Source organism: Salvelinus namaycush, chromosome 13 (assembly GCF_016432855.1).
Source record: "Salvelinus namaycush isolate Seneca chromosome 13, SaNama_1.0, whole genome shotgun sequence".
Lineage (NCBI taxonomy): Eukaryota > Metazoa > Chordata > Actinopteri > Salmoniformes > Salmonidae > Salvelinus > Salvelinus namaycush.
In genome coordinates, this window is record NC_052319.1 from 30,075,326 (window position 1) to 30,095,951 (window position 20,626).

Below are 20,626 nucleotides of genomic sequence, written 5' to 3' on the forward strand. Positions count from 1 at the left end.
ATTTCTGACACTAGACCTACTATAGCAGGGCTCTCCAGCCCTATACCTGGAGAGCTAGCCTCCTGTAGGTTTTCACTCCAACCCCTGTTGTAACTAACCTGATTCAGCTTATCAACCAGCTAATTATTAGAATAAGGTGCGCTAGATTAGGGTTGGAGCGAAAACCTACAGGACGGTAGCTCTCCAACAACAGGGTTGGAGAGAGAGTGTGAATCTATAACATAAGACAGATGAAGAACAACTATGGCCGGGTTTCTCGATTTTATCGGTCTTATGGATGCATTGTTAGTAGAGTGCTTTAATACAAAGTGGCTCATATGAGTCTCACTAGCTCATGAAAATATCTGTTAACTTTACCCAATATTAAAATAATACATTGATATTCACAGATAATTACTATATTGTATTTATCAGTGTCGAGATGGTAATAAAAGACTATAGAGCATATTAATTCCTGGTTGATTGACAGTTTGACCCTCTTTCTGGGTGGTCTGGGGGGTTCTTTGACAGGCGGTCCTGACCCTTCTTTCAGACAAATAAAACATCTTTAAAGGGAATAGCCGTGCCCACATCAAGCTTAAATTTCTCAATCTCCAAATTCTGTCCTGTCATGTTAGACACAGATTCCACGTTCCCCTTTAAAAGAGACACTCTTCCCCTTCTCCCTCTTGGGGTATTTTGACACATTTTGATATGGTTCATGCTGCACTCATTACAGACCCAGGGACTGACTTGGGGTTCTGGATGTTGTTATTTTTTCCACCCACAAGACTTCACAGGCGTTTTTGGAATAGCTTCTGATTCCGCCTGATTATTCAATGTTTCCTAGACTTTGGAGCTAGTTTTGATACCTTGATTCAATGGTAGGTCAAACAGAGACATGCCCACTGCAAAAGAGCATCCATGTGGTCTCACTCTTCCCTACAGGATGTTTGGGTTGGACTTCCTCTTTGTGTGTTAATTGACTGTGTGGCTAGGGGTAGACTCAGATAATTGGCTGTGCTGGTTTTAATTGGCTGGTCTACTGTGTCGACTCAGAGTAGACCAGCTGAAATGGCTTTGGATCCTTGGACATATCAAAGACTGGAACACCAATTATCTCTCCAGTCCTCCTATGCTGCTAAAATAAACTGATATGGGTAGTTATCTTCTCCTTAGTCCATGGTCCACACATCTACAGATAAATAAGATGCCTTATAACTTAAAACATAAATTGTCCAAATAAAGGCAAGGGAAGAACTACGTACATGTACTGTATATAGAAACAATCCACTATTCAGCCTGACTCATTCATGCAGCTCAAAATGAAGCTTTAGACCCACCAGGTAAGGTCAGCAAAGTGTACTGTGTTTGTGAGTCTGTACACTACAATATTTATGCTGTGGGTACAGGTATTTGGGATTCTTTAATGTTTTTTTACATTTCATAACCTTTATTTAACTAGGCAAGTCAGTTAAGAACAAATTCTAATTTACAATGATGGCCTACACCGGCCAAACCCAGACAATGCTGGGCCAATTGTGCGCCGCCCTATGGGACTCGCAGTCACAGCTGTGATACAGTCTGGATTCAAACCAGGGTGTCTGTAGGGATGTCTCTAGCACTGATATGCAGTGCCTTAGACCACTACGCTACTCGGGAGCCCACATAAAGTAACTCTACATAAACCTATACAGTATGTCATCGATGCTATGGATTTGGGTTATTCTCCTGTATGTATTGGTTTCTGTGTTCCTGGCGTGCAGCGTTTATAGATCCAGTAAGGCTTTTATAAGACAGGAAATTGTCTGTCTGTCTGGGGGATTGTGGGCCCTCCGTCCCGCCTTGTATGTGATCACTCCCATGGAGACTGTAGGAACTTCATCACAATGACAGACTCTACTCTCCACTCCCCAGCAAAACATCCCCCAAATTTGTTGCAGCGTTTTTAGAGCTTAGATTGGTCATTTGTGTAAAAATTCTGTCATTTCTAGCACAGGAAATTGTTAGCTTTATTTTCTACATAGTTCTAAGTAGAAAATACATAGTTTGTTGTGACCATTTACTTTTAAATTAGTATAATTTCTGTGAAATATGTGCCCTCCAAATGTTTGCTCTAATGATGCTCTTTGCAATACATGCTTTGTGTATTTAGGCCACTTCATGGTCTGTAGCATAACACGGTCTACTATATACTTGTATCCAGTTGACTAAGATATTGTGCTCAGTAGCTACTTTGTGAAAGTGTTTGTATTAGTTTCCACAGGTTTTTTTTATTTCACAGACTGTCGTCATTGCTTGTGTGTAGTCCAGATTTATGTCACAGTATATTTAGATAATAACATAGATTAAACCTTCGACAACAAATCTCCCTCCATGTCATTTCGTCCGTCAGTCCTGCTGCTTTCAAGCATACTCCATAAATCCTCAGGCAGAGTGCCGTTGTTCAAGTGTTTTTGGAACAAATCTGACCAGAGCGAGTCTAATAGATTTGTATTTATTTTCAGTGTTTAATTGGACAAATGAATAGCATTCCAGCAGGGACCTATAGTGTCATTATTGTTCTAGAGAATAAACACTGAGAGGTCCTGCATGGACTATAAAACCTTAGGATAAACATGGCTCTCAAAGGAAAGTATTGAATGTCTGTTTATGGGTAGTAATATGAAGTGCAGGGCTCAAAAATTACTAATTACATCAGCTGCGTGGATTTCTGGGGAAAGCTCTTAAAAGAGGTAAGTAAGCAGTTTGTGTGTTGGTGTGTGTGTGTGTGTGTGTGTGTGTGTGTGTGTGTGTGTGTGTGTGTGTGTGTGTGTGTGTGTGTGTGTGTGTGTGTGTGTGTGTGTGTGTGTGTGTGTGTGTGTGTGTGTGTGTGTGTGTGTGTGTGTGTGTGTGTGTGTGTGTGTGTGTTGCTTCATAAGGGCCCAGGAAGGGTTGACCCCAGTGCGGGGTAGGGGGGAGAAATGGTTTCCTCTCTCCTGATCTCTCCAGACTCGCGTTATTAAAACATGTTCCTCTCTTCCGCCCAGATGAGTGGAGGCGTGCTGCTGACCCACTCAACATGTGTGACTGACTGACGCTGTGGAGGGAGCACCACCACTTTCAGCTCCTGGGGCTGCAGTACAACAGCCATGACTCTTGATGGAACACACTGCTGGAATGGATAATGAGGAAATTAGAATGCTTCTATCTACTTTTTCTAATGTTGAAAGTTGAGATGAGAATGGAGGGATAGCCTATAAATAATGACATGAAAATAAAAATCATGGTTTATCCTCACGACTGCTGTAGCTTTATCAATGTGGTGGGAGGTATTGCAGAAATAAGCAGGGAATACTAACCATATTCACATAAATAATGCCACAGTGAATTTAAAATTCAAATATGCAAGAAGGAAAGAAAAGAAGAAGAAGGTTAGACAGACAGAGTTGAAAGGCAGATGCAGATAAAGGGAGCGTTCACATGGTAACTACTCCAGAGAGAGGTGGTCAGCTCTGGGCATGACTGAGTGTTCTGTCACCTCATCACTCAGACCCTGACTGGAAGACCACCAATCTCTAGCCGTCTCTTGCCCCATTCTCATAGCAGCCAGGTTACGACTCAGGGTCTTCTCAGACCGATCCGCCATATCTTACTCAGGTAGTTACAGGCTTATTTACTCCGAGTGGCGCAGTGGTCTAAGACACTGCATCTCAGTGCAAGAGGCGTCATTGCAGTACCTGGTTTGAATCCAGGCTGCATCCCATCTGGCTGTGATTGGGAGTCCCATAGGACGGTGCATAATTGGCTCAGCGTTGTCTAGGTTTGGCCGGGGTAGGCCGTCATTGTAAATAAGAATTTGTTCTTAACTGATTTGCCTAGTTAAATAAAGGTTACATTTAAAAGTTTAAAAAATAGAGTGCTGGATGCAGATTTAACCTAACACATGGCCCACTGAAAGAATGACTGGTTGACTGACTCACTGACTAATTGTTAACTTCCTGTTTATTTGTTCACGTTTTCAAGTTTCAATCCGTTCGGAAAGTTGAAAATAATTTGTTTGGAAAGTCCTCTAGTCCAGCAAGAATGACTTGTGGACCGATTTACTCACTGACTAACTAACTGACTCACTGACTAATTGTTAATTTACTGTTTACTGTCTACTTTTAGCAGGTGTTGCTCATCCCTCATCTGAACAACGTCTCAGACTTATTTGCAGTTGTTTGTGATTGCTAGGCAAAAGCCTCCCAAAAGAGCCAAAGAAATACCACAATGACACTGTAAGATAAAGGTCATGAAAAGGTCGTGAAAGATATAGGTCATGAACTGTTTGAACTTGGAAATGATAGATAATGGATTATTTGCAGTGTCACCTCCATGCTGTGGTATGCCACTAATGTGATGGCGATTCTGTATTGATGGGCAGTTGGGATCAGTGGTCTGTCAGTGTCGGACGGTTTCCACTTGCTTCCACAGCCACAAAGTCAGATCCCACAGCCACAAAGTCAAAAATGGCTAAAGAAATTAGCTTTTCGTCTTAATTTAATGTTAGGGTTAGGCATAAGGTTAGCAGTGTGGTTAAGGTTAGGGTTAAAAAAGAATGTAAGAAGATAAATTGTAGAAATGGTTGGGTTTATGACTTTGAGGGTATAGAAGCTAGTGACGACCATGTTGGACCCAGTCCTAACCTTAACCATTATGAGCTAAACAACGGAACAGGTGCTAGGGCTGTAATCTACTGACACAGGCTTGGATAGGGGGCTTTGGATTCACATGGACTCCGCAGGTGGCTACTGCCAAGAGTTTTGGGAAAGGTAAGACTGCAACCCAGTGGTCATGTTCAGTAGTGTACTGTCTAAGCCCCTTCTTTTTCTCTATCTCTTCAATCCTTCAGTGGGCCACAGCTGACTGTTTTGGAAAACACTCATATTCTCTATACAGATTCTTAAGACTTGTGTAGATATAGGAGAGGTCCTCTGCATGAATGCAGCAAATACAATAGATACATATCTGTTTTCTACCTGACCTGTGTGGTTGACCTACTTATTGATAGTCATTCCATACTCTCGTGCTGCTGATCCAGTTTCTGCTGTTTTGCCTGTGCCTACGGAACCCTGACCTGTTCACCAGACATGTACTTCCTTGTCGTGCTTCTGCTCCAGTTTCAACTGTTCTGCCTGCGGCTATGGAACCCTGACCTATTCACCGAACGTGCTACCTTGTCCCAGACCTGCCGTTTTCAACCCTCTCTCTCTCTCTACCACACCTGCTGTTTCGACCTCTGAATGCTCGGCTTTGAAAAGCCAACTGACATTTACTCCTGAGGTGCTGACCAGTTGCACCCTCTACAACCACTGTGATTATTATTTGACCCTGCTGGTCATCTATGAACATTTGAACATCTTGAAGAACAATCTGGCCTTAATGGTCATGTACTCTTATGATCTCCACCCGGCCACCCCTCAGAGCCTGGTTCCTTTCTAGATTTCTTCCTAGGTTCCTGCCTTTTCGAGAGAGTTGTTCCTAGCCACCATGCTTCTGCATCTGCATTGCTTGCTGTTTGGGGTTTTAGTCTGGGTTTCTGAATAAGCACTTTGTGACATCTGCTGATGTAAAAATTGATTTATAAATACATTTGATTGATTTGATTATAACACTGTCTGTATAGTCTTGAAACAGGGCACATGAGATTCATGTCAATTCATTGAAATCTATCCAGTTACACCCACATATAACTACTACGGATAAGCGCTTATTCTACAATTCTCTCTGTTTATTCATCTGAAGAGCCAAGAGTCAGTATGAGAAAGCAGTGGGTCATTTTTCTGGATCAGTCACAGCTATGGAACCAACCATTGAGCCCCATTTTTCCTCCCAGGTACACTGGCCTGTTGTATGTGACAAGCCATAAAGCTAAAATTAATAATAAACTTGGGGTCCTTGTGTAGCTGTAGCCACAATACATATGACTGAGATGGAGGTAGGAAACTTCAAACATTTCACTCACACTCTGTGTGCCATGGCTGTTATGAGTGTTCTGTAACAGTGCAGAATATAACAGGTTGACAAAAACATCAGGAAAAAAATCTCTCACTTTTAGATATTGTTTGGGGCAGAGAATGAGATTACCCATGTAAAACTGTAAAAGTGTGCTATATTGAATAAGACAAGATTAAAGGGCAACTGCACTTCCTGATTTGGACTTGTTTTAGATTTGGTTCTTTAAGAAATGCTAGCAGCCATGGCTGAATTCAAACGCAAGTTGGTTTCAGTGTCCTGGTTTGATGTGGGTGTCTTGTGTGTGTTCGCAGGTGGGAAGAGTTAGCCAAATTATTTCACCAATTAGCTTCACTGGCTGGTCTGCCAATGTGGCAAAATGTATTTAACTTTGGATAGCCTAGCTCAGGGGCTAGTTAGGGGCTGTCAATAAATTACACAATTTAAATTAGACAATATTTTCATATGGCACACCTTTTCAATTTCTCATTAAATTCCCCAAAATGTATTTCTACAATTTATAGTTGGTTTGACATTTTTAAGTCATTGAAATTTTGAGTTATAGGAATTTTAACATATTTTCCCATTTACATTGTGTAATTTACCGATGGTCCCTAACTAACCCCATAGGGATAACCAAAGTCAACAAAAATGTACCACAGGCATTACGATTGGGTCCCATGCAGTTGTGTTCCAAACTGATGATTACTTGTGTGTTGCCAGCTGTGGACAGGATTGAAACAAACTCAACATTCACTTCTGTTGTGATACAGTCACGAACACAAGTCTCACAAAACGATGCCACGTAAGTAGTTTTCTAAATGAGAAGTTAGTTTTTAGGGGCAGCTGCTTTTTAAATTCAGTTCATAGTTTTACTGAAAGGTAACTTAAATGTTGGGGGTAATATTCAGGTCAAACTTTGTTTGCTACATAGGCTATCTGAAAATGTTTCATACTGTTTTGAAAATAAATTATGCATTGTAATACCATTTTGAGTTGAGATTAGTCTGTAATTCATTGCTGGTGTGTTGTAACTTGTGTGTGTGTGTTTCAGTTTTTTTCGGAAGAATTTTTAATTTAGGTAGATGTGACATTTTTATAGCTTAAAGAGCCAAATTCAGCATCATAAAGAGTTTCTGGCCCTTTTTACAGCCTTAGAAATACAGAGTTAATTTGATTTGTCTGCTGCAAGATTAAAAAGCGAACAGAGGGAAAAGGTGTTTTAAGGTGTTCATTTCATTAATTCACAGCGCCCTGCGGTCAGGATATAAACACACTTGTGGAACATTACGTGTTTGATGTGGGTGAAACATTGCCAATGTTAAGTGATTAAAGTTCAGGGTTGTGGAAAAAATGAAAGCAGTCCACATTTCAGCAAAATATGGTACTGAAAACTGAGATGGGAGAGATGTGGGTCCTATACTCTACTCTTGCGTGAAATATGTTGTCAACATACACAATGTATAGTCACCAAAAATTCAGCATGGGTTACAAGAGCAGTAAAGTCAAGCTGAATCTGCCTCCCACTGGTGGCAGTAAAGAATAACTGTGGCGAGAGTAGGGCAACCTGGTCTCAGAGCATTTCATATTATTCTGTACGTAAATCTGAGACGCTACATTTAGTATATGTTACGTTTCGTATGGTATGTATTCATTTGTGAATGTCCATCACCCATTCATAAGATATGTTACGAATTCTAGCTAGGTGGCTAACGTTAGCTAACCCTTCAACTAGCTAGCTAAAAGGGTTAAGGTTTGGGGAAGGCTTAGCTAACATGCTAAGTAGTTTCAAAGTAGCTAAAAAGTAGTAAGTAGTTGAAAAGCTGGTAATTAGCAAAAATTCTGAAGTTGTCTGTGATGAGATTCAAACTCACAACCTTTGGGTTACTAGATGTTTGCATTAGACGCCCACCCATCCACTCCAACCAACTACTCTACTTTTGTTTTTGCATTAAGTAATCATCGGTCTTATCTAACTGTAACAAACGTATCATTGTAATTTGAGTGTGCTGGATTTATACTATGTTACATCTAGTCTATGAGACCAGGCTGGAGAGGTAGGAGGGATCTGGTTCTGTATTGTGAGCTCTTTGGGAGTGGCAGTCTTGGTGGTCTGAGAGACTGGTGGTCTGTGACAAATTGGACACCGCTTTCTATCCCCCTGAAGCCCACTTCAATCCGGTTTGGCCCTGATCCAGCCCTGAATCACTCCCCTAAGCTGTGATACAGGAAAACCCAGAGAAACAGGCCTAAATCATACCTGTCAAACCCCCATGTGACGGGAAGCTAAGACCGACCAGGGAGGGAAAAGTCCAACATGAATTGTATCTATTTAAGATGGAGTTTTATGTGTTTTATACGTTTTATACGAGACTGTGGTTGCATAGGGATCTGCTGTGCATACATACACTACTTCCTTTTGACTTGAGTTAGGGCACAGTGGATTTATTAATTCACAGGCGTTCTGTAAAACCTGAGGAAGCGAGGCTTGACATGAGTAACTCAGACACAGTTTATTTGGGAAATGAAGCATGTCATTGAACAACAGTGTTATGTCCTATCAGGTTCCTATAACAGTTGAAATCTAAAACTAACAGTGTAAATCTCTGCTAAAGGCCTTGCCTGCAGTAGCCTACTAGTCATGATGTGGGGTAGATATCAGAAGAAACTGGTGCAAGGAGCTATAGCAGGACGGGCTCATTGTCATGGCTGGAATGGAATAAACGGAATCAAACAAGCATATGGAAATGACATGTTTGACTCCGTTCCATTAATTCCATTCCAGCAGTTACAATGAGCCCGTCCTCCTATAGGTCCTCCCACCAGCCTCTAGAGAGAGTGATTCAGGCGATGGTGAGTATAGCTCTCTTCTCTCTCTCGCTTCTCATCGAGGCGGCGTCGGCAAAGAACATGATGTCCTCTTTGCTCTCGACCTCCCTCTGGAGAAACTGGAGACCAGCACTGTTGAATCACAGAACATCCAGGAGCAGAAGGCGAGATAAGTTTGATAACTTTGATAAGACTTGTGGATCATCGGCCTTTAGAGTAAATGTTTCTATATACTTTGATTGGACTTACCCTGAACTCTCAGACTTTAGAGATGGTGTTGCTTCTTAACTCGTCTATGACGGTTGGCAGCATGTGGTTACTGGAGATCTGGCCAAAGTGGACCCTGGAAAGATAAGGACCAACCAGCACAGTGAGGACAGACACAGACAGACATGAGGCTCATCTACTCGCAAGTACCACAGAGACACCAGACACACACACCTGTGTGACACGGAACCCAAACCGGCTGCGCGCGTGCGCCATCGTGCATACATTTATTTTGCCCCCCCACACCAAACGCGATCACAACACGCAGGTTAAAATATCAAAACAAACTCTGAACCAATGACATTAATTTGGGGACAGTTCGAAAAGCATTAAACATGTATGGCAATTTAGCTAGTTAGCTTGCACTTGCTAGCCAATTTGTCCGATTTAGCTAGCTTGCTGTTGTTAGCTAATTTGTCCTGGGATATAAACAGTGAGTTGTTATTTTACCTGAACTGCACAAGGTCATCTACTCCGACAAATTAATCCACACATAAAACGGCCAACCGAATAGTTTCTAGTCATCTCTCCTCCTTCCAGGCTTTTTCATCGTTGAACTTATATGGTGATCCATCTAAACTTGCATAGTATTACCACGACAACCGGCAAAACAGTTCGTCTTTCAATCACCCACGTGGGTATAACCAATGAGGAGATGGCACGTGGGTACCTGCATCTATAAACCAATGAGGAGATGGGAGAGGTAGGACTTTCAGCACGATCTGCATCAGAAATAGGAATGGCTTCTATTTTAGCCCTTGGTAACGCAGACGCTCGCGAGCAGTGTGGGTGCAATAATTGAATAACATGGATTTCAAAATTTATTTTGCGACGCACGCGACGTGTCTGGTCAGCATGTGAGGTTATTTGCATATCGTTGTGTCTGATGTAAACCTCTTATCTCCACAACAGAAACTTTTCAGGAAATTGAACAAATTACCATATTCTCCCCATTAACAAACATACAATTATGAAACTTTAGAAGCTATTGTGAATACATTTTCTTGGTCTTAGTCATGAAATGTTCAGAGTACATAGCTTTATATATATATATATATATAAAAGAAAAATAGGAGTATTAGCAAAAATGGAGTTACAAGGTTTATCAGAAATTGTGAGAGAAATGCACAAACAACTGACTGACAAACACTTATGATTAGTGTAATGTTGTTTGTTAGCATGTCCATCGCCTCGAGAGGTCATCCTTCCAAATATAGTGTCATTGACTCGACTAGTGGAAGTCTGGAAAACTATAGTATTAGATAGTGCGTTTCAATGGAAGCGCCGGCTGTTAACATTCGCATTTTATTGGCCGTAAGTAGAAATGTAATTTTCCTTCAGGAGAGGCATTTCCTTGTTTTTCCCATTTTAGTTTTTCCTTGTTTTGTCCGTGCCTCTTTTCCTACTGTGTGCCGGACAACGTTTTAGTAGCTTCTGCAGCATTATCTTATGATACCTAGCTTGTTTCAAGTCAGAATTCTTCTTCGGAAACACCACCTCTGTTTGGAGCTCCACCCATGCAAAATAGCAACACATAACTAGTTTGAATCTAGACTCCACCCCTTTATATAATCATCCTAAAGGGAGAACTTCCCCAGGTTATCGCACCACTTGAGAAGCCTGCGTTGGAGGCTAGCATACCTGAGCAGAAAGAAGCGGCACACTAGCTCGACCTCCAGGCCATCCTGGACATAGCTGTTGAAGAGAGACAGCAGGTCTGGGACGTATGGGAAAAGCAGGACCAGCAGAGACACCTCCAGCTCACTGGAATGGGCATTCTTCATCACGTCCATGACATAGCGAGACGGCTGCAAGGGAGGCAGAAGAGGATGTAGTTACAATGGTTACATGATCGATTAGTGAGGAACGGAACTAGTACCCTGGGCTATGCACGCATCATAATTTCAGGTGGAATTAAAAACTTACAGAAACGTTTCCAAAGCCACAAGGATAAGATTGACTTTAGGTGGAGGGAACTGTTTGCCGGCTGACTGGCAGGCTGATGCTCCTCCATTTTCCTTTTATCTGATCTGTACAGCTCCAGAGCCTCCATGACAAGCTCAGCCTGAAGAGAGAGACATACACACACACACGCACACAAGAGAGAGACACACACACCATTACAAACTACACACATACAACCTCTCCATCTCTGCAGTCTAGTTACTTGACGTGGAGACTCACAGCTGTCATGACTGTCCTGTGAGGATCACAATGGGTCAGATCAGCTTGGAAATGGCTGACAATAACCAGACCTTCTCTTACCCGCAGAGTGGAGGAGGGATCTGGTGTGGGGGTTTTGACACCTCCACACCCTGTCGTAAATTTGAGGAGAAGACTTTCTTTATTCCCCTCCAGTATGAACAAAGGAATCTCTGTTTCACAGACTTTTCCCAACAAAACTCTAACTCGGTCAAACGTGAATACTGGAACAATATTTGTAACATAATGTGGCGTGGAGAGTGGTCAGTGGGGAGCTATGGAAAACGAATGTAATATTGCTTTTCATTTTGTGATGTCATTAAAAACTGTATGGACAAAATACTGTAACTTGGAAAGTATATCCCCTTTATCTGTCAAGTTTCCATCCAATACATTGTGCATGTAGTATGAAAAATGTTTAAATTATTGTTGTTAAGATAGGAATGTGATTTTAGGAGGTATAAGAGAATCTATCTCCTATAAACTGTGCATAAGTAGATAGCCATGCCCCGAGTGAGGTCGGAGAGCGTGTCAGACAGACGGAGCTGTCCCCTTCGAGCCTTGGTAACGAAATTAACATTAGACCAGGAAACGTGAGGCGGGTAGCTACACGTTTGAAATGGTTGGTACTTTGAACCTCAACACGAGGTGAAGAAATAGCCTCACCTTCCTTTTAGACCAGAGAGACGGCAAGCTGCAGCTCATGTTCATTGTGGGTCAAATCCTGACTATCAACACGAGGAGGAAGAGGAAAACAAACCCTCTCAGACAATCACTGGTACAGCTGATTAGCTGTCCTGAGTAAAATATCTTGAACTCTTCAAACCATCCTACTACCCTTGTCAAATCATTGTAGTACGCTACTCTCATCACCTGACTGGAACCATCGGCACGGCTGGCTTATCTTCAAATAAGCAGCTTCAGGATCGAATGGAACAGAGTGAACTCTGAGGTTCTGTTCAGGACTACACGCCGGACAAAGACACCCACATGTAAATACATCCATGATTTCTTATTCCAAATGGGCGGCGGTTCGTGTGCAAACTATATGATTAATGTGAGAAGTCCTGAAATGTATCGACGATAAGTGTCTTTTTCTCTCTCTCCATGTCGTTGGATAAAAAGCCATATTGTGAAAGTCCGCTAGGGACTTTTGTCTCATGTAGTAAGTGTGTATGTTTCTTCTGTGTTATTCTTTAGTTAGCTAGTAAATAAATAATTAAACCAATTTGTGTAGCACTGAATCATGAGCAAGGCTGGGGTTTTTGCAGATGCTTGAGTTTACGACTGTTCAGAATGATGATATGAGGTAATGATTAATAAGATGACTGTTTATAGATGTAATAGATATATACCTTATAGAGTTTAATTCGGGAGATGGTAACTCTTTAAACAACCTCTTCCGTGGTGCCCCAAATCCTAATTAGTTCATTGTTACATTATTAATTTAAATTGGGTAACAATTAAACATAGTTAGATGATTAAATAACAATAATCAGATTAATGAAAGTAAAGTCATGACACAGCTTTGACTGTCTCTATGTTCTTCTTCGCCACTTGTGCTGCTTTTTGTCTCTACAGGAACCTGTGAGACACACGAGATATCAGTGAGAGTGAAACGACACAGCGAAAACACACCTTTATACTTCCACTGTTTGAAATAAATAATAATAAATTAAGTCACTCCGATGGGAAAGGGCGCATTTAGGTCACATAATTGCTTGCCAATCATCAATATTCAACACATTTTTAATAATGGAACTCTAGGCCTCATCTCCATATGGGAAATGTAACAGCATGGGAGTGAATGTCACCTCTAGAGTCTGGATGTGCTCAAACTTGACTGCATCCCATTGTTTTATCTTATTGTCCTTCCCCGCTGTGAAGAACAGATGGTTTTGGGAACAAACTGAAGGTACATGACGCTGAGAAAAGAAAGAAGGAGAAGGAAAGCAGATGAGAAATGACAAAATGGCGACATGAAAGAGCAGATGGGGTGATGTCATCGGTCAGAGGTGGCTAACTAGGACAGTGTTTCTGAAACTAGAGATTAAATTAAATATTTTACTGGAAATGGGGAGAGTGAAGTCAACGTATATTAAATGATATCATTTGAGACCATTGGTAAAGCGTCCACATTAAGCCATTTACACTGACCATATGTCTGACGGCTTAGGACGATGTGTTCTGGCAGTATATTATATATTCATATTAACATTAGGTTATACATTTTCTGTACCTGTCATCGTGGGCAAACATAGATCGGTGACAGTCCCCAAAATCCAGACCCCAGATCTTGACGTTTCTGTCTGCAGAACCGGTTGCTATCATGGCACTGTCCTGAGAGGTGGAGAAGAAGTAACATTCAGAGTCAAGACAGATTAGACACACATAACACAACTTTACCCATGCACATTCTATATTCATCTACCGTCACACATTACATTCGTTTTTAGTTGAGATTGGTTGCCAGATTGAGTACTGGTACTCACATGAGAGATGTCCATGCACAGCACAGGGAGCTTGTGTCCATACAGAGAGAAGAAGAACTTGAGTGTGTCAGTGTAGAAGACCTTGACGGTACAGTCCAGCAGGGAGACAGCCAACAATCTCTGATCAGGAGAATATTTCACACACGCAACACATCCTCATCCAGCTGCAGTGTACGCATGTGTTTCACCGTCAGCCTCCTGCAACACACACACACACAAACACTTAGATCAGGGTCAACACAAACTCCAGTCAAGGGCTCACTCCATAGAAGCTCACCTGAATAACACCATGCAGCCTGGGATCACTAGTACCTGCCTGGACAACAGAACTTCTTTGCCTCTAGTATAAAACAGCATTATTGTGTTACTGACAGTATGTGAAACAAAAGGAATAAAGCTTGGCTTACTTCTGTGCAGCCTCTCCATCCTTAATCAGCTGAAACTCTGCCGTCACTATCCCCCTCTGAGGAAATAACATAATTACAGTCAAATAAACAGTCAGAGCAAATGGGAATGATTGTATTGTATGGGGGCAATTCCACGGTAAAGTAGTGATGCTGAGACTTTAAAATGTATGTCAAACAAAGTGCAGATGCCAAGTTTGGTAATGTAATTTTGTTACCAAACTTTGCATCTGCAAACTGTTCTTCAAGTAAATGTGCTTTTGTAAAAAAAAATATGTGGAAATTGTTCAAAGTAATCATTGTGCATAGAGTTGTATGGTTTGTTTAACTTTTAAATCATTGGTTTTTGTTTGACATACTGTACATTTTAAAGTAAGTCTCAGCATCACTCTGTAAATGTGGACTTGTCCATGGGCTTTTGTCTACAGATAAGGGGACCTTTGGAGTTGTAATGAGATTGGCACTTTAGAAGATGAGATCCATGAACGCTCTACATGTATTGTGGATGATGTTGAACATGGACAGGCAGATCCTGACAGACAGACAGTACCTGATCAGGAGACGGACAGATGGTCTACAGAGCTCTGTTATGGGCATCGACAGTCTCCAGGAGGGTTCCTGATGCCAAGTCAAAGATCTGAATCTTACCACTTTGACAGGAGAGGAGAGAGACAGACTAGGTTAGCCCATAGACATTACATCATTGCATCTGTCCCACTATGGCGTCTGTGAGAGCATGGGCAGCGCCAACATGGCAAAAGTCCTCAATGGCACTGCTCATAATAAAACAGGCTTGGGCACTAGAGTCCTCTCTCGGTAAGCCTGAGTTCCACACAATAGTCCAATACTGGATAATGCACATCTGCAGTAGTTTGGTGTATGTTAGTGTGTGCATGCATGTGTGTTACCTTGGTTCCTAGGATGATCTGCATGTCTCCAGGGACGAACAGGGAGCAGAGGGCGTACTCACACGCCATGGTGCGGATCACCTGCAGGGTAGACCTGCGGCAGAGAGGAACTTCCTGTTACGACACCCAATCAGAATGAAGAAAACGTATAATATGTGTCTAGGTGTCATAATATATGTAAACTTTTAAAGATGCTGGAAAGCCTAAAGCTTTAATGAACTAGATTTAACTTATACAGTGAAACCCCATGGTCAGGTCAATCCTAGCGCTGTGTGACCTGATGTTTCCACCTGTTCCGGACTTTGACAGTGTCCCCGGAGAGGCGGAAAGGACAGCAATGTTGTCTGAGCTGAAGGCCAATGTGCGGGCACCCTGGTCCCCCAGGGCGAGCCTGGAGGTCTTAGTGCCTGTGGGGTTCTTGTCAGACGTCTTGAGGCTGTAAGTCTCCACTGTGTTGTTCTGGAGCAGCATGGCTACCTTCAACTCCCCACCCGCACACAGCAGGTAGTCCACCCATCTAGGATATAAAGTGACACAAAATGTTGGTTGGTTGATTGAGTGTGTGAGAGTATGCATGCGTGTGTGTGTGTACCTAATCTTGGCCTTGATGGCCTTGATGTTGGTCAGTCTCACAATCTCATTTGCCAGTTTCCTCTCCACCACAGGCTCTGGGGCGTCCAGCTCTGCACCCTGCACATCCCTACACGAGGGGGCAGCAGCACCTCATCTTTATATTTCACAAATGTAATCAACATAACTGTATATATAAACATTTGAAGTATTTAGTTTGATTGGAATTAGATTCCACAGATATTTGACGAATGTCCCAACTTGAACTACATCTGCAGACTGGTTTTTGCCGTGGCTGTAGTGACAGCGTGATCTTTACTCTGTCTGCGACTTACCTGGCCTTCTTCTTGGCTCTCTTCAGCTTCTTGGCCATCACCCTCTCCACCTCGTCCTCCGGCAGCACACTGAACACCTCCAGCACCGCGTCAGAGCCCTGACGAAAGAGAGGGATTGGGAAAAGTAGGAAAGATCAGAGAAGGGAAGAATACACATCATGTTAGCGATCCGAGAAATGTATGACAATAAACCAAACACCGACCTCTATTGGACACTGTACTTACAAAGATTTTGTAAATATAATTTCACCTAATTGGTAGTTTAGCAGGTAGAATAGGGAACAATGAAACATTCAGGGACGTGAAGGTAATGAGGTCGAATACTGTTGAAGGCACTCTATTTAAAAGAAATGTATGTGAAACCACACTTTCGGCACTGTTGTTCAAATAAATCGTTTTATTTAGTATAGTATCGCTTATGCCTTAAGCATCCGAAATAATGCCATAGATTCGGTTTTAGAAAAATAGTAATCCTGAAAGCAAAACATGGAAGCATTATGTAAACCTGCTGGTGTTCCAACTGGCCCTACTAAAGTCAACGATTTACCGCTGAACCACGGAGTTTTGATGAAAACAGTAAAGAGAAAAATGTATATTTGATAATCATACGCTGCTGTATATTGTTGACCAGCAGATGTCCCTAATGTGCACTGTGAACCGATTATGAAGCTCCAAGGAATTAACCGTTTTTTAGCACAATTTTGTGAAAGCTCTGAAGCCTTCAGAAAGCTTAACGCTAACCTTAAATTAAGACCAAAAAGCTTATTTTTGTTTTCATTAATTTTTACGATATAGCCATATATATTTTTTGGGCTATGGTAACTAGTGAAACCCGTTTTCTGTCTTCTGGGCACACGAGGAAGACCCTACTAATCAAACACATATGTAGTCGAACACAAACTATAGACTGATTATTTTTTTAAATACAGAAACACATAGACACAGAGGCAGAAAATACGTATATTAAATATTTTGTTATGTTTATTGTACTCTTGTTCAATTGCAATTGAACTATCGATCAGTCACATTAACTAGCTTTTGTATTTATTACATTCGTCTGTTTTATGGGGTTGCTTCTTGTGTTGTTGTTTATTTTATTACAAAATATCTCTGCTCTATGCCATATATTTGACCGTATATCTAAATGCATACATTTACCTTCAATATAGAAAATGCTCTCGAGGATTTACTTACCGGTAGCTACAATTCTAATAGGTCCTCTGAGTGCTGTACTATGCGTTTTACACAAATGTTGGGATTTATTGTACGTCCCTGGGCATTATTCCGGAAGGGATTGTTATGCGTGTTTGGGTTCTTTGTAGTGAATCAGCTGATCAGGAACTCACCAAAATATAGTAAACGTGACTGCGCGATGGGAATTGGCTTGATCAAATCAAGTTTTGCCATGTTTGTGATCATAACAAAATCATGAAGACTCACTGCATTCGATGCTTTTTGTAATTCAGTCCTGCTCGGAGTAGACAACATATTCGTGGACGAAGGAAAACGGGTAGGTGTAAATGTTTCTTCTGATTACCTAACGTTAGCTAGATAAATATTTGATTTCCTTCCCCTTTTCGACATGCTACTATTTGCTGCCGTGCTAGCAGGTTATTTGCGAATCAAAGTCAAACGAAAGCAAATGCTGCACTGGTAATGTATGTGTGATGGTCAGCTGAGCTCGAGCTCCATGGTTGGTGATGACGACACATTTTATGTTCTCATTTGATGTTTTCCCTATAAATAGGGCCTATTTAACCGTTCAAATGGTAATAACATAATATGAGTAATGGCACACGCAAAAACACTAGAAAATGTTTGGCCATGTTTCAGTAAACACAAATATACTTTTTTTTTTAAAGTTATGAAAATTAGCTAGTATATCTTTATCTTCATTGTGCATTTCATCGAGCCCTTATGGTCAATTCAAATTCCCTGTCTGTTTAGGTGCACTAATGTAACAGTAATGAGTCGGACCTAGTCAGACCTTGCTTGACATATTCACCAAATTTGCTCTAACTGCCACCTAACCTCCCAAAAATGCAATCAGAATATTCCAAACATAATAAAATGTCTACTGACAAATTTGGCTTCTGCTATTTAGGTGATAGGCTTTATTTGGCAGGTTGTAGACTAGAAGTTACAGAAGTCCTGAAAACTGGTTAATGTATTACTGTCTAGAACTACACTGAACAAAAATGTAAACGCAACACGTAAAGTGTTGGTTCCATGAACTGAAATAAAAGATCCAGCAACTTAACACAGCCATTAAAGAGGAGTGGGACAACATTCCACAGGCCACAATCAACAGCCTGATAAACACCATGCGAAGGAGATGTCTTGCGGCATGAGGCAAATGGTGATCACATCAGATACTGACTGGTTTTCTGATACATGCCTAGGGTTGCAAAGGGTCAGAAACTTTCCAGTAAATTAAGTTACGCCCTGGAATTTGGGGAATTTAGCTTAAATTCATTAAAAAAAGTTGGCTTATAACAGTTAACCTTTTTTTGTGGGATACACGTAAGGCAATTCTAGGTCTTGTGGCATATTTTGGTTAAACTATCCCCAATTCAATGGAATTGCAACCCTCTGCATGCACAGTGCATTCTTCCATCACATGTACAGCTGATTCTGAAGATCTTGCACTCTAATGAGATGCTATTGAGCCCACACTACTACACTGTCTGAGCCAAAGACTACATGCTTTCTGGTAAGTTTTGATTACAATACTGGGTGGGGTGAATATATTTTATATGACATACATGATTTTTTGTTAACTAGTGTGAAGGGTTGCGTCAATCGAATCTGGTATCAGGATAAAATGTGATTCAAAGTCACCGAATATACTTTAAGAATTTTTATTTAACATAAGTGATAAATGGTAAATGCAATTTTCGTATATACGGGTTCACTGTATCACCACGCAGGGTAAAGCAGAGAACTGACAGAAATTGTACAGACATCTTCTTTTATACTGTGACAGATGTAGTTCCAACTTTAGAGTTGGCCTGTCACAGTAGAGGCTTAGCGTGGTTTAAACTTGCTAGCCTATCGGTGGTGCCCAAGCTTGTCCCAGCCTCACAGCACACAGGATCCAGATATCCGGAAGTGTTTGTTGTGAAGTTTGAGCTGAGTTGTCGGTGACTACACTGCTCAGTTCCTGTTTTCTTGTTATTCAGCAGTCACGCTATGTTTTGTGATTAACATGTCCTATTTCTATAAGGCATATATTTTTGTTAGAAAGAGAACAAAACCATCCTTTACACTAGTAAATAGTAGCCTACAGCAAAGTGTGTTTAAATCATTTCTAACTTGTTAACAATTTCTGCTAGTTAGTTTTTGCTACCATGTGGGTTTTAGCTTGCTTGAGCCTGCTAATTGAGGAGTGTTAATTCACCTGTTGCCATATATGTTTCATTTTGAAACATTCATCTTACAAAGGAGTTGTTTTATCTAACTGCTTAACTATTTATCTGTACTTGGAATTTTATTTTTTATGACATTTTTTACTGTTTTTTTCTAATCTTTACAGGGAAATACAACGGGCGCTATCTGATGTGTGGAGACATTTCACTGCAGCTAATGTAGAAGGAAAAGCTGTGTACATTTGCAAATACTGTGCCAAATATAAAAAAAAATGTACCTTTATTTAACTAGGCAAGTCAGTTAACTTCTCTGCGCTACGGATTCCTTTAGCGGGATCATTTTCCTAAACAACCGCTGAATTGCAGGGCGCAAAATATTACTAACAATATTTATAATCATGCAATCACAAGTGAAATATACCAAAACACAGCTTAGCTTGTTGTTAATCCACCTATTGTGTCAGATTTTGAAAATATGCTTTGCAGCGAAAGCAATCCAAGCTTTTGTGAGTGTATCAATCAATGCTACAACAGCTAGCCCCAAATTAGCATGGTCCTTTGATAATCTTCGGATGTTTGCACTCACGAGACTCCCAGTTACACAACAAATGTTCTTTTTGTTCGATAAATATTACTTTTATAACAAAAAAACACCATTTGGGTTGCGCGTTATGTTCAGAAAACCAAAGCCTCGTTCCGTTCGACGAAAATTCCAAAAAGTATCCGTAATGGTCGTAGAAACATGTCAAATGTTTTTTATAATCAATCCTCAGGTTGTTTTTAACAAACATAATCGATAATATTTCAACCGGACCGTAACCTATTCAATAAAAGAGAAAAGAAAATGGAGAGCTACCCCTCTCGCACGCAGGAACTAATCAGAGGACACCTGACTAGTTTTGAAAATCTCGCTCATTTTTAAAAATAAAAGCCTGAAACTATGTCTAATGCCTGGTCACAGCCTGAGGAAGCCATTGGAAAAGGAATCTGGTTGATACCCCTTTAAATGGAAGAAAGACGGGCCAGGAAACACAGATAAAAAAATAAAAAAAATAGTAATAATTCTTTTTTTAAATCACTTCCGGGTTAGATTTTCTCAGGTTTTCGCCTGCAGAATCAGTTTTGTTATACTCACAGACAATATTTTGACAGTTTTGGAAACTTTGGAGTGTTTTCTATCCTAATCTGTAATTATATGCATATTCTACGATCTGGACCTGAGAAATAGTCCGTTTACCTTGGGAACGTTATTTAAAAAAATAAATAATAATCTGACCCCTAGCGTCAAGAGGTTAA

At 40.9% G+C, this 20,626-nt stretch overlaps 1 protein-coding gene and 1 pseudogene across 2 annotated transcripts in view; one reads left to right on the forward strand and one right to left on the reverse strand.

Annotated features, from left to right (window-relative positions):
* Positions 1 to 8,456: 8,456 nt before the first annotated feature.
* LOC120058080 lies at positions 8,457 to 17,407 on the reverse strand (annotated as a pseudogene).
* The window catches only part of LOC120058423 (ganglioside-induced differentiation-associated protein 2-like), a 36,970-nt gene continuing 33,586 nt past the window's right edge, over positions 17,243 to 20,626 (forward strand). Inside the window, exon 1 of one of the 2 annotated variants that reach the window (XM_039007074.1) lies at positions 17,243 to 17,472. The gene's annotated coding sequence lies outside the window, so the exon portion shown is untranslated. Of the gene's footprint in view, positions 17,473 to 17,634; positions 17,656 to 20,626 lie in introns of those variants that run through there. The other variant, XM_039007075.1, reaches the window with a different exon arrangement.